The sequence below is a fragment of the Callospermophilus lateralis genome, chromosome 2 (genome assembly GCF_048772815.1).
Source record: "Callospermophilus lateralis isolate mCalLat2 chromosome 2, mCalLat2.hap1, whole genome shotgun sequence".
In the NCBI taxonomy this organism is placed as follows: Eukaryota; Metazoa; Chordata; class Mammalia; order Rodentia; family Sciuridae; genus Callospermophilus; species Callospermophilus lateralis.
Window position 1 is genome coordinate 83,210,222 of NC_135306.1, and position 13,693 is coordinate 83,223,914.

The following is a 13,693-nucleotide window of genomic DNA, read 5'->3' on the forward strand; positions in this document are numbered from 1 at the left end:
TATTCTCTTTTGCTGTTGTTTTTGTTTTCCTATTTTCCTCTTCCTGCTTTCCTCTGCATGAATAGAACTTTTCTTTAGAATTCCATTTAGTTTTATCTATAGTGCTTTTGCATGCATCTTTTTGTGTGTCTTTTTAGTGTGTGCTTTAGAAATATGATATTTACTTAACTTATCATAGTAGAATGTTTTTGACATCTTACCAGTTTAAATGAAGAGTGGAAAACTTTCTCATCTTTACTTCCTTTTACTTTCTTTTTTTCATTTATTATATAATTGTCTTAAGTAAACCCAGTGCCCCACACCTGTATTCCCAGTGACTTAGGAGGCTCTTATGATTTGGATGTGAGGTGTCCCCCAGTCGCTTGTGTGTACGACAATGCAAGAAAGCTTAGAAGTGAAATTATTGGATTATGAGAGCCTTTAGTCTATTCAGTGAATTAATTCCCTGATAGGGATTAACTGAGTGGTAATTCATTCCCGGATGGGGATTACCCTGAGGCAGGTATGTTGAGGAAGACATGTTCATTGAGGACATGCCTTTGGGGTATGTATTTTGTATCTGGTGAGTAGAGTCTCTCACTGCTTTCTGATCACCATGTGGGTCACTTCTCTGCCATGCTTTGCTGCCGTGATGTTCTGCCTCAACTGGAGCCCTGAGGAATGGAGCTGGCTATGATGGACTTGAGGCCTCTGAAGTTGTGAGCCCCCAAAGCAATATTTTCTTTCTCTTTAATTATTGTCAGATCTTTTAGTTACAGCAGAAAATAACTGACTAAAACAGAGGCTGAGACAGGAGAACTGCAAGTTTGAGATCAGCCTCAGCAACTTAGTGAGGCCCTAAGCCACTTAGTGAGACCCTGTCTCAAAATGAAACATAAAAGTGCTGGGAATGTGGCTCAGTGGTAAAGTGCCTCTGGGTTCAATCCCTGGTACCAAAAAATAAAATAATAATTTCTTAAATATTTCTTCTACATAAATTTAAAATCACAGCAGACAATGAATAATTTTTTGCTTCAATTACCAAACATAATTTAGAAAACTCAAGAGGAAAAGAAAAATGTGCTGTATTTACCTGTATCTTTATTCTCTTCTTGTTTCAGAAGGATATCCTCTCTGGATATAGGATTCTTAATTAATAGTTCTTTTCTTTCATCACTTAAATAAGGCTATTGCTACTTTCTTCTGGCCTCCCTTGTTTCTTATGAGAAACTCACTGTCATTCAAATTTCTCCCCTAATAATAAGGCATGATCTCTTTCTCATTGCTTTTTAGATTTTTTTCTTTGTCTTTAGTTTTACTATAATCTTAGTAGTGTGTGTTTCTTTGGATTTATTCATTTCTTCTTTGTCTTCTTCTAGGATTGTGTAAACATTATTTTTTTGTTTGTTTCCACAGTTCCCTCGGACTCCTTTTTAAAAATTTGCCTCAGTCTCTTTTCTTTATGTTGTTTAGATTGGGTAATTTTGGGGGGTGTCTGTCTTATTGATTCTTTTCTTCAGTCCCCTTCCTTCTGTAGTTGAACTCATTTTAGATTTTTAATTATTGAAATTTTTAGTTCTAAAATTTCCATTTGCTTATCCATTAGGTCCTATATTTCTTTGCTCAGACTTCTTTTTCATTTACTTAAAGTGTACTTATGGTTGTCATTGAAGAGACTTTAGGACTGCTTTAAAATCTCTGTCATATCACTCTAACATTCCTGTGTTGGCATCTATTGGACTTTTCCATTTAGCTTAAGATCTTTCTTGTTCTTGGTTTGACAAATACTTTTTTTATTGAAAAATGGACACTTGGGTTTTTTTTTATAAGATTCTAGATCTTATTATGTTTTAGCTGGCTCCATTTGACACTATTCTAGCAGGAGAAAAGGAGACATCACCTGGTTCCTGCCAGGTTTGAGTAGGAGTTCAACTTTTCCACTCAACTTCTGTTGATAGTTGAAGGTGCATATTCTTAGTACTTCTGGGTAGAGGTAAGGATTCCAGGTCCTCACTAGGTCATCACTGATACCTCCTTGGTTGGGAGGAATAAGAATGTCCCATTATTTCTCCCTGTGTGTCTTCCACTGACACCCAGCATGTGGGAGAGTGGGGTGGAGTAAGTGGTCTCTTTACTGCCGGGTGGTCTTCATAACTCCCCACTGGCCTTCTCTGTCATCCCTGGAGGGAAAAATGGCGATACTTATTACCACAGGGTGAAGATGGGAATCCAGGTTCCTTGCAATATGTCAGTGGATACTTTGAGGGTGAGAGATTGTTTGTTAATGCCCATGGCAATAAAAGACTTGTCTGCCTATCTTGGCCTCCTTTGATACCACCTTGGGCCATAATTGGACATTGTATTCCCTCAATGAGACTACAAGTCTAGCCTTCCACCCCACTCAGCTTTTGCTGTTGTTTTGGATTTAGGACCATGACTTTCCTGTGGTGGTTAGCTGGGGTAGCTGAAGTAGAGCAGTTACTGCATAAGATTTCTCTGTCTTGCTTGGATATCCCTTTCCTGCTACTTTGGAAGGAGAAAGTAGACTTTTTCTGGGAATATTTTTCTGTGCCTTTTGACATTTTTCAGGTTGCTGGTTTCTTCTTCTCCAATATTGGGATATATAAGGCACAAAGAAAATTTAGAGGACTCACCACCCTATCATTCCAAGATCTCTAGCCAGTCTGCCTTCTTCTCTTCACTCTCCACTTATTATATTTGTTTAATATATATTGAACAGGGTCTTTAGTTGTGCCTAGTGGGAAAATATATCTATTCCATCTTCCTTGAAAGAGAAATCACATCTTTTACACTTTAATATCCCCCTTGCATCCCAAGATATTAAACTTTCTGGAAGATAAACAAAACTACTTAAATACTGAGCCACATCCCCAGCCCTTTTTATTTTTTATTTTGAGACAGGGTCTTGCTAAGTTGCTTAGGGACTTGCAAAGTTGCTGAGGCTGGCTTTGAACTTATGATCCCCTGCCTCAGATTCCTGAGATGCTGGGATTATATGCATGTGCCACCATGTGTATGTGAGTTTTCTTAATTGACATTGTATTTCTCCCGAATCAGTGGAGACACACCCTGCACAAGATGAAAGAGATGATTACGAAGGAAGCATTTGAATTTGGAGTGACAAGATGGACACAGAAGTTTAGTCAAAGGAAAGAGGCTTAGGGGTGGTTCAGAACTGTGGGAGGCGCCTGGCTAAAGTCTGGCATTTGAAATCTCTTAGTACACAGTCAGCAATGTGAAGTGCTCCACAGGACAGGGAAGGTCTACCTTTGTTTCGAGGAATTCCAATCTTGTTGGTGGATTCAAGTGACAGGAAAGTTTTATGGAATATCAAAGCCCGAGTAACAGTTACTCTGTCCTAAGAGTAGCATCCCACGCAAATCCAGGTCATGATAGTAAAATGGAGCCATTTCAAGAAGGGACCTAGAAGGATATGGCTGAGGTTTACAATGGGTTCTCCATGCAGAAGGGAACTAAGTTGTTGTTTAGGAGAACACCAGTCAAGAGAAAGCTCTTCAGGGTGATCACCCTAGCATCCAGAAGACATTGCTAATTGATTGTGGCACTAAGTCCCCAACCTTTTCAACAAAATGTTCAGTGTAGTTATTACCAATTGATAGGAGGAGGCACATTAGCTACAGTGCAGCGAACCCCTGAGCCCATCCAAGAGCAGAATTGAAGTTGGTCATTTCTTGCCATCCTTAATCAGCCCAGGTTCAAGGCTTGGGTGTGGCTGAGCCTGTTGAAGCTGACTTGGAATATAACAGCAGAGATTAGTTGAAGGCCAAATGGCAGAGAAAAAAAAATTTGATAATAAGATCCTGGGCTTAGCTGGTCTATTTTGTTAATTTCTGGAGATTTTGAGTCAGCCCGCTTTCAAGTTGAATTTCAGGGAAGACATGGGAATGATTTATGGTGACATCCATTAAGCATTTATAGAACATAATACATGTGTTCTTGCTCCTACCATAAAATTAATTGTTGCTAATTAGTTAGGGCTGCCAGCTCACTTGGGTGTGAGAGTCTGTCATACTCCCTTCTCCTGGTCCTGATAATTAGCCTTCCGGAGTCTCCTACTATCCCAGTGTCCTGTAGTTTTTCTCCTACTTCACATTTCTTATTTAAACAATCAGGCCTGCTGTTTGGCTTTGGTTGGTTTTGGATAGAGGTTTAATATTGGGGGGTTTAGTTGTCCTCATGGGTAGTTGAATGATTTCATGAGTGATAAACCGTTTTTGTGTGCACACTATCAATTATTATTACACGAGCGCATTTGGCCCAAAATAAACATCCCTTTTTTCAAAAATCCTTCTTTACATTGATTACTGAAATTCCATGAAATAATATAACAAAGCTTTCAGGGCCGTGGCTTCAGTTGTCATTTCTGGAGACATTTGGTGGAATAATTAGTCCATGAACATGTTCAGTGAAAGCAGCATTGGGCTGGACAGCTCCCTGGCCTTAGTGACAGCTGCCTGGCATGGAGCATTGTAATGATCAGCTCTCAGGGAGATGCTGTGAGGTGCTGCAGGTATTGGGACAGTGATTAAGCTTGTCCACAGCCTGAGCAGCCCCCAGAGGGGCTCTGACTCTGGTGTACTTTCCTAGGGAGTACTGTTTATATAATTGCCCTTGACATTTTCATGGTAAAAAGAAGGCACTCTGTCAGATTTTGACCAAAGCAGGTGGCCTGCTTTGTCCAACCAAGGTGTATCTAAGGGTGACATTTTCATGGGGCTTATTATAACATATAATGACAATGAAAAGAAAGGTCTCTTCCTAAACACAGCACTGCGCCCAGTGAAGCTTGTTGACTCCTCTGCTCAATTAGCCAACAAAACAGGCACAGGAGAGAGAAAAGTCCCATTTACATTGATTGCATCATGCATACCTCTGCCCACCTTATCTGAGATGACTTATTTCACACATCCATACAGAGTAATGTGACTCCATTGACTGGCAAGCAGCTGCTCATTTGGCATGTGAGCTGTCTGGGTGTGCACGTGTGTGTGACACTCACATAGAAAAACTAAAGTGTGAGAGGAAAGCACAGCACTACTGCTGAAATTTACAGAGGAAGTAAATTTTAGTTAAAATTCACTTATAAAAATGCAGGCTGTAGCTATGGCTCCAATGTCACCTTGCCTGTAAGCACACCTGTCAAGTAAAGAAAGGGGACCAATTTTAGTCATTAACCTTTATGCTTTGGGATAGGGCTTCAGACAATAGGTGCTAGAAAGGCAGCATCAAGCACCAAGACTCCACATGGATCAAAGAATCAAGATATTAGAATCTAGTGTCTAGCTGTTTTAGTTATCTGTTGCTATAATAAAATTCCTGAGATCAGGTAATTTATAAGAAAGAGATGTTTACTTAGCTCATAGTTCTGGAAGCTGGGAAATCTAAGAACATAGTGCTGGCACCTATTCAGCCTATGGAGAAGACTTTCTTGCTTCTTTATAATATGGTAGAAGGCATCACAAGGCAAGATGGAACAAGTAAAAACCACTAATGCTGTTAAGTGGGTTCCACACTCATGACTTCATCTAACACCAACTACCTTCCAAAGGCCCTAACTCCAAGGCCATTAATATCTGACTTTGGGAGGGAAGTTTCCAACACATGAATTCCAGGGGACACTCCCAAACCATAGCACCATCCACCACTGCTGTCCTTGTCCATGTTCCTCTACCCCTTCTCCTTCTCCTCTCTACTCCACACTGGGGGCTTCTACTTCTAATCCTCATCTTCACCTGCATCTCCCTGAGCTGACATGAACCAAATGAAAGGTGACACTAGACAACATCTTCTGACCTTAGATGCTGGGATTCATATGAATCCATATTTGCCTGCTCTGAAAAGATCTGAAGGTGATCCAAATGGTGTTTATCCATGTGTATCATTCTTTTACCTCTAAGAAGTCTTCTTGGATAGAAAAACAAGGGGTGAAGTGAAGGACCTTTTATTAAAAAAAAAAAACTGCAAATGTATTCTTGCTATGGCAACTCTGCATCATTGAGTTGGCAGCATGGTTAAGGGGAAATATGATTGAGAAAGCCACTTGTGTCTCTGAGAGTCATGTGGAGTATCATAGCTGAATCAATAATTTTTTCTCTGACTATCAAATAACTCGGCTGTTAGGATTTATAGCTTCCTTTTATTTTCATTGCTCACACTGCCATCCAGAAGTTCATCACTATGCTTTTATTAACGCAACAATCGTCTAGCTATTCTCTGTGCTACTGGGTACTTCCATTTAATACACTGTGTGTTTGCCATATATTATGCTACTTTTATATGCCTTCCACTTGTTCAGGAACCCTTAATAGCTCCCATCTGCTTAAATGATGTACTCTAGACCACTCATCCAACCTTCAAGCTCTCTGTGATGTAGTCCCACTTACCTATGTAAACATCTTGAAGTGTATATCTCCCTTCACTCATTGCACCTATGATCAGGCAGAACGATCCTAGCACCACCACCTTGCCTCATGCCTTGGTGGCTTCCCCTTCTTTAAGTCCTCTCTGAGCTGACATGGACCAAAGGAAAGGTGACACTTGACAACATCTTCTGACCTTAGATGCTAGGATTCATATGAATCCAAAGTTATCTGCTCTGAGAAGGTAACTATGGATTCATAGTTTCACCAGTTCAAACAAATACATTTTTTCCCATCTCAGCCTAGACCATTTTTATGCATGAAGCCTTTCCAATAGTTACTATCCACATTTCTTGAGTTCATATTGCTCCAGTAGACAAATGCTTGACACTATTTTTGCACTAAAATCTTGCATTGATTTTAGCATCTTATGTACAAGTTTTATCTTAGAATGATTTTTTCCTTTCTTGATTCTTAGTCTCCAGAATGCTTCCTATGCTGCCTTAGTGTAAGGAACATTGAATTTGGAATCAGAAGTCCAGGTGAAGTCCAACTTGTGACTGACATGCTTTCTAGTCATGGATGGGCCCCTTGAACTCTCTACCCCTCTGTTTCCTCAGCTGTAAAATGGAACTCAGGGTATTTTCACAGTCTATTTCACAAAGTTATTTTAAAGCTCAAATAAAATATCATGTGAGTGTTCTTTATGAGCCTTAAAGTGCTCTGAGAACAGAAGGCCCCATTATTATCGTAGTTTGTAATATTTAGCATTAAATTGAACCAATAAAATGTATCTGTGAGGCGCTGTGTAATCTTGAGTGCCAAATTGCTAAATCGCAGTGGTCATGCCATATAACATTTATAGTACATTTCATTGTTTGGAGTGCTTTTTATTTAGAATACCATTTTGTTCTCAGTAGTGCCCCATGAGGTGGTGGAGGTCAGGTATTTTTATTCCCATTTTGCAGTGAGAGGAAAGAAATGAAAGGGGACAAATGCATTAAGTGAATTGCTGTAAGTCGTGTAGTTAGTTGATGGCTGTGATTGAACTGAGGCTTCTATTCTGTCTCTTAATCCCTTTCTGTAAATTGTGGCCATTTTCACTCTCTGCTTCCTCTATCACCTGCCTGGCCTTGCCCATAGGATACTGTCCTCCCTTACCTTCCCCCCTTACCTTAATTGGTTTTTGGGTAGTGGGAGTAGTTTCATCTGGGCTTGTCAGGGTCTCACTCCTGTTCATTGCGTTATCATCATGTTCACATTCATAAGGCAGAGGAACAAAATACAAGGAATATTTTATTGTTTCTTGCAAACGTAGTCATGTGTCACTTAACGACAGGGATACATTCTTAAAAATTCATTGTTGGGCAATTTCATCACTGTGCAAACATCACAGTGCGTACTTATGAAAACCCAGATGGTATAGGTCAATCATATGATGTAGTCTCTTCATCCTATCAAGATATGAGGTCAAAATGATATGTATGAGTCTGCTGTTGGCATAACATGGCATAATGTTGAACTCTCTTATAGATAGAAGTGTTGCACTCCAAAATGAGGATAAACAGTTTAGTAGATGCATAACCCAGTAATAAAGTAATTTGTTTTCATGATCATTAGGAACTGTGTGCTTTTATGCAACTGGTCATACTGTAGTTTTGCTTACTAGCATCACCACAAACTAGATGATTATCTTTTCTTTTCAGCCAGGATAAATAATAGGCAATGTGGTGCTCTGACAGAATGGAGGTAGAAGTTCACATCTCTGGTACAGTCATACCTCCCTGTGTTCAAGCCCTTTCCCACTTCTTCCCTTTGTTGCACCTGTCTTGTTTGCTGACTCCAACCTGGAGCCATTTCAGGTCCCACCAAACATGGCAGACCGTCCTCCATCACAGACTCTGAGTGGAAGATTCTTCCACCATGTTTCACTCATTGACAAATACGTACCATTTATCTTTTAGAAATCTGTTCAGAAATCTCCTTCATTAGGAAGCCCACCTCCCCATCACTTATCTGAACTTATGTTATTTTCAGTCAAGTACTGCCAGAAACACAGAATATTTTAACCATAGCCATAAGGACAAAGTGCCATCAGTTGACAACTTTCTCAAGCTTAGCATACTGTATAATTTAACAATGACTTATTCTTGAATGAATTTCTTCAATACAATTTACTCATAATACTTCAGACCATGACAATTCCAGATGTAAGCAACTCATATTAATATGTAAGAATAGAATTTTTAACCACCCAGCATAAGTAATTTCCTTCAAACAGAGAAAGTTCTCCCAGGAGATGAAAATTTCTGTAAGGGACTTTATTATAAAACCTGGTGAGCCATCAGAAGCCAGATCTGTCTGACCCTTTATAGAATTCCCAACAGGACCCTAAAGCCCAATAGTGGAATAATTCTCTCCTTTTGGAGTGATGTGATCCGTTAAATATGACTTAGTTTTACATTTTTTATCATACAAACAGAATTTGTAGCATTAACTGCCAAGTTTGGAATTCTTCCAGCTAACAGAGGCACACAAAACAAGTCTTTTTCATAAAGACAAGAGAGGAAAGGAACCCAAGCACCATGACTCTCACATTATAAATCTGCTTCCAACTTGTAAACTGCCTTTAGCACCAGTGCTTCTGGATGTGAGTTCATGCTCCTGGTTTTGCAGCTCATCAAAGATAAAGGATGTAGTTAAGCAAGGGACAAAAGAAATAAATCTGATAGTTGCAGAGAAGCGGTGCCTTAACTCCTGGGAATAAGCTATAGTAATATTCCATTGGCTTCAGATAGTCTTTTTCTTCCCTACCTTCCTCTATACTTATGCTTCTGGAATATATAGTTTAGTTAATAAATGTTTACAATGAGAAGGATTGGTGTATAATGAAAATGGCACTGGATTGAGCGAAAGCCAATTGGTTTGGGGTCCTAGCTCAGCTCTGAGAACCTGATACCTTTACTGTGCCTTGCTGTCCTCATTTATAAAATGAATAGGTTGCTTACGGTCTTTAGGTACGCTGTTTGAATTCTTAGAGAACATTTCAACTGGTCTGCAGAGACTTCCTTAGAAAGTGATTGAAGATAATGCAAATTCAGGTTGGTGAGGCATGACTATTTGCCTTTTATCCATAAACAGTGAACTGTTGAAGAGAAAGATCTCCTAATGGATGAGATTTCTCAACAGATTTCTGAAAGAGAGATGACATATAGTTGCCACATCGAGCATTCAACTCAGAGTATTCTGTAGGTCTGCACTGGAAGAGGGACTGCCCTTCTAGCAGAGCCAGGAATGGCTCCACATTTGAGCCAATGAGCAAGACAGGTGCAGCAGAGAGGAGTGGGAGAGCACAGGTGAATGGTGACTGTCTTAGTGGTGTGCACCACCCTACCTCCAAACTGGCAGAGTATTAAATAACTCGGGCCCAAATGAATAAATAAATAAAGTCTAAAAAACCTCCTTGAAGACACTGCCAAATCACCATGGAGGCTGTGTGTGTGGAATGGGCGTGGGGGCCTCACAATGTTGTTTCCTTGCACTTCGCATAGTTACATGCCACTTGCTTGCTCACTCTAAAGTAAGGCCCCCTTCTGCATGCCTGCTAGTGATCTAGTTCCTAGTCAGACTTTATGTGGAGAATTTCTATCTATAAACAGAAATCCTGACAAAGGGCACGTTAAACCCATATTGGCTGTCCAATCTTAAATTCCTAAATTTGAATGGGGTTTGAGATCAACTCTGCATCTGAGGACAACTCTACCTGAAAGAAGAGTTTTTCAGAGAAAAACTGACCTTGGAGGAAACAAGGATTTCAGAAAGCAGAAGGGAATTTTAAAGGAATATAGGGTTCTGTGTTTTGAGAATTGTATGTACTTAAAATAAAGATATGTAGCTATGAAAAAGGAATTATGAGAGAATAAGAAGAAATTCATAGTAATCATAAATATGATGGCTGAAATATAAATTTCAATTGACGCTATTAAAGAATATTTTTCATAAAACAGAACAAAAAAGACTGAGGCAGAAAATGTTTGGGAAGGAAAAAAAGAAGTAGAGTATCAATTCATGAGGGGTGACATATCATGGTTAATATTTTCAGATAAAAATGACGACACGGAAAAATCATAGGGATCAAATTATCAAAGGAAAAAACAGAAGATGATTTTTCAGAATTCAAAATTTACCATAGACCTCAAATTAAGAAGCCCACTAAGTGCCAGCATCATAAATGAGAAAAACTTACTTACTTGAATTGGATGCTAGGAAAATCTTCCTGCTAGGAAAGAGAAATCATTCTAGCTTAATGAAAGGGACTCCCCACCCCCTTCTCTGCTTGGCATTAGACACATGGGAAAGAAAATGTCTTAGCACCTGCTTAGCATTGTGGTATTAAGATGGTTATATTCATAGAAAGTTCTGTTTGTTGCTTTTCAGTTTTCAGAATCACAAGACACATAATTGTATCATATTGTAAACTGAATATAAATGCTACCGTTTTGACACTGTTACAATGAAAGCACAGCTGAAGAATATAGGAAGTGACTGGAGTCAAGGGAACATAAAAGTCCTAACACCTTCATCATCAGAGAATCAGGACACTGACTCTAATAGAGATTAAGTATGATAGTCACTTGAAGAACCTAAAACAATACAACTCTCAATTGCTGGCAAGAGGTGGGAAGGGGTGTGAGTGATCTCATCCTGTTATGTTGTGGGAAATCCATGTCTTATAAAGTGAAATGGAGGTTATGGAAGAATGCAGAAGGGCACAAATTCTTTCCATCATAAGCTCTTCATTCATGCTTAATTTGCTGTCATGTGCATGCACTGCTTTTCCTCTGTTTTTTTTTAAGTTACAAAATATGAATTATTTTCTAAGATTCATAAGTTCTCTAAAAGATATGATCTATCAATAAATTAGGTTGGGCCAGATGAAATAGCCAGTACCTGTGTGTTTTTGACTGGTGAGAATGGAAGATTCATTTGGCTCAACCTAAATAGTTCTCAGATTTGAGACTTTAATGCTGGCATGTCTTCCAATGACAGACCAGTGTGTGACCAAGTCAGTGACATCCTGGCATTCTGGGAAAGTCATAATTCATTACATCCAACAATCTCTTCTCCAGCCAACATTTCAATCCCTGCTTAACTTACAATGGAAAATTGAAATGATACATCCTCAATTTATAGTCTATACTCAATGGATTTGTTTTATTTTTCCTTCAACACATTTTTAACCCTATATTTTTTACATCTGTCATGACAGTTTTCATGTTCTGCCTTTTATTACAAATGTTATTTGGGTACTTGCCTCATCTCCCTATTAGACTGTCCACTTGAGGAAAAGAACCACATTCTACTGGGGCAGACTACAGGTACTTCAGAGTCAAATTTGGCATCCCTTATCTACTTTCCAGGTGTGTGATTTTGGGGAAGTCACTTAACATCTCTAAGACTCAGTTATGGTACCCCCAGAATGGATACAGTGATGTTTCTCTCTAGGTCAATCAGGATCTTTCAATAGGATAGTGTAGGCAAAATGCTTAATTCAATGCCTAGCACACAACTGACACACAATGAATGGCCATTGACTTCCCCTTCTTCCTTCATTCTCAAATCTTCCACAGCTCCAAACACAGTTCCTTTCACATAGATACTTCAGTGGTGAATGAGGGGGAAAGTGTATTGATTTGAAAGATTCTGGAAGTATTGTAAGAATCCGTTAAGGGTATTACTTTTAATTGAGTCCCTGTATAACCATATTAAAGAAGAACTATCACAGGGCTTAGCTGCTCAGTATATAAACTGGACAGACAGTTGTCCAGAGAAGGAAAACAGTTGGGGTGCATCCAAATATCTTGTTGGTGACCCTCCATCTTTCAAATATAGACCACATGTTATTGGTATGGATTCCACTAAGCATCTGCCTTTCTATGGAATTGAGGCAGAGACTGTAGCCAGGGAAAGCAGTTGGGAGGATACATGAGTCTGGGTCTTATAGAAGGTCCTCTGGCTTCTAAGTGGGGTGTTGAAGAGATGTTTTCAAGACCTGAGAGGTGGAAAGAACTTTAGAATTTAGGGACCCAGAGTCGGAGGGGTAGGCAGATAAGACTGTCTGGCCCACCTGCCAGGATTTTGTACAATCATTCTGCATAATGATTCTTGAAAATACAAACATTGCCAGGGCTGACTGACAAGTATTGTTCCAGCAGGGAGAGCTGTCAGGGCAAATCAATCCAATTCTACCACATGCCAGTGTGTAGAACAGATATAATTTTGGCTGTTAGGGGATGTCAAAGCGAAGGATGTACCGTCTGTGTATTTTGAAGTGTGGTGTTCCTTTCAGTCTAACAGCTTGAAAGATTTCTGGGGCTCTCCCCCCACCCCTTGGCTGTTATCTCAAGAAATTGTAGGAATTTAACTTCAAATCATTCCATTGCTTTGTCTACTGTAATGTTCAGGTTAAATGAAGCCCAACTCTTTCCATCCCTATAGTCACTCTGGTCTTATTCAGATCATTAGAATTTTGTTTGGTGATGGGTCATTTGCTGCCACTGGCCAGTGTCTGAGGCATCTGAGTAGGTAGCTAACCACTTCCTAGAAAGATGAAGTCACCTGTAAGAGTCTCTCTTGTCCATTAATGTACCTAATGCAAAACTTAGCTTGAAAGCTAGGATTTCTTTTGCTTAATAAGCTCCTTGGGAATCCCTGCAGATCCATTTTCTCCTTCAATGTTGTGATGAGAATCAAGGTTGAGGCTCTCAGAGGGTGGGTTACTTAAAATCTCCCTTCTGTTACAGAAGTTTTCTGCATTCCCTATTCCACTGCACTTTGTACTTGCCATTGCTTTGTCTACTGTACTTGTACCCACCAGTTACTTTCTTTCTCCTTTCCTCCCTTATCTCCTTCCTTCCCTTCTTTGCCTCCTTCCTTCCTTTTGGGGGCATATTTAATTGCTCACCTTTTGTCTTGCTCTTAGCTTACCTTCAAACTTCAAAATCTCCCCCAGCCTCCATCCTTCAGAGTCACCATGCTATCTCTGTCTGCGTGTGCCCTGTCTCCCTACTCCAAAAGTTCCCACAAAAATAGTCTCCATTTACACCCCCACTGCATCACTACTTCACCCACAGCAATCCCCCTTCTACTCTCCTCAGCATCATCCTTAACGCTTCTCCTGATTCCAGTTTGTTCAATTTTGGTCTCCTGTCTTGTTCTTCCTCATAGTTATTCTCTGAGAATTAGTTCTTGAAGACATCCTCTACTTTCTTTGGAATCACAACTTGATCCCAGCTTTCCTGAGTATGAACCCC

General features: G+C 39.7%; 1 protein-coding gene across 3 annotated transcripts in view; it reads left to right on the plus strand.

Moving 5' to 3' along the window:
• The window catches only part of Ntrk2 (neurotrophic receptor tyrosine kinase 2), a 346,426-nt gene that overhangs the window by 241,732 nt on the left and 91,001 nt on the right, over nt 1-13,693 (plus strand). The gene's annotated exons all lie outside the window — the stretch shown is intronic.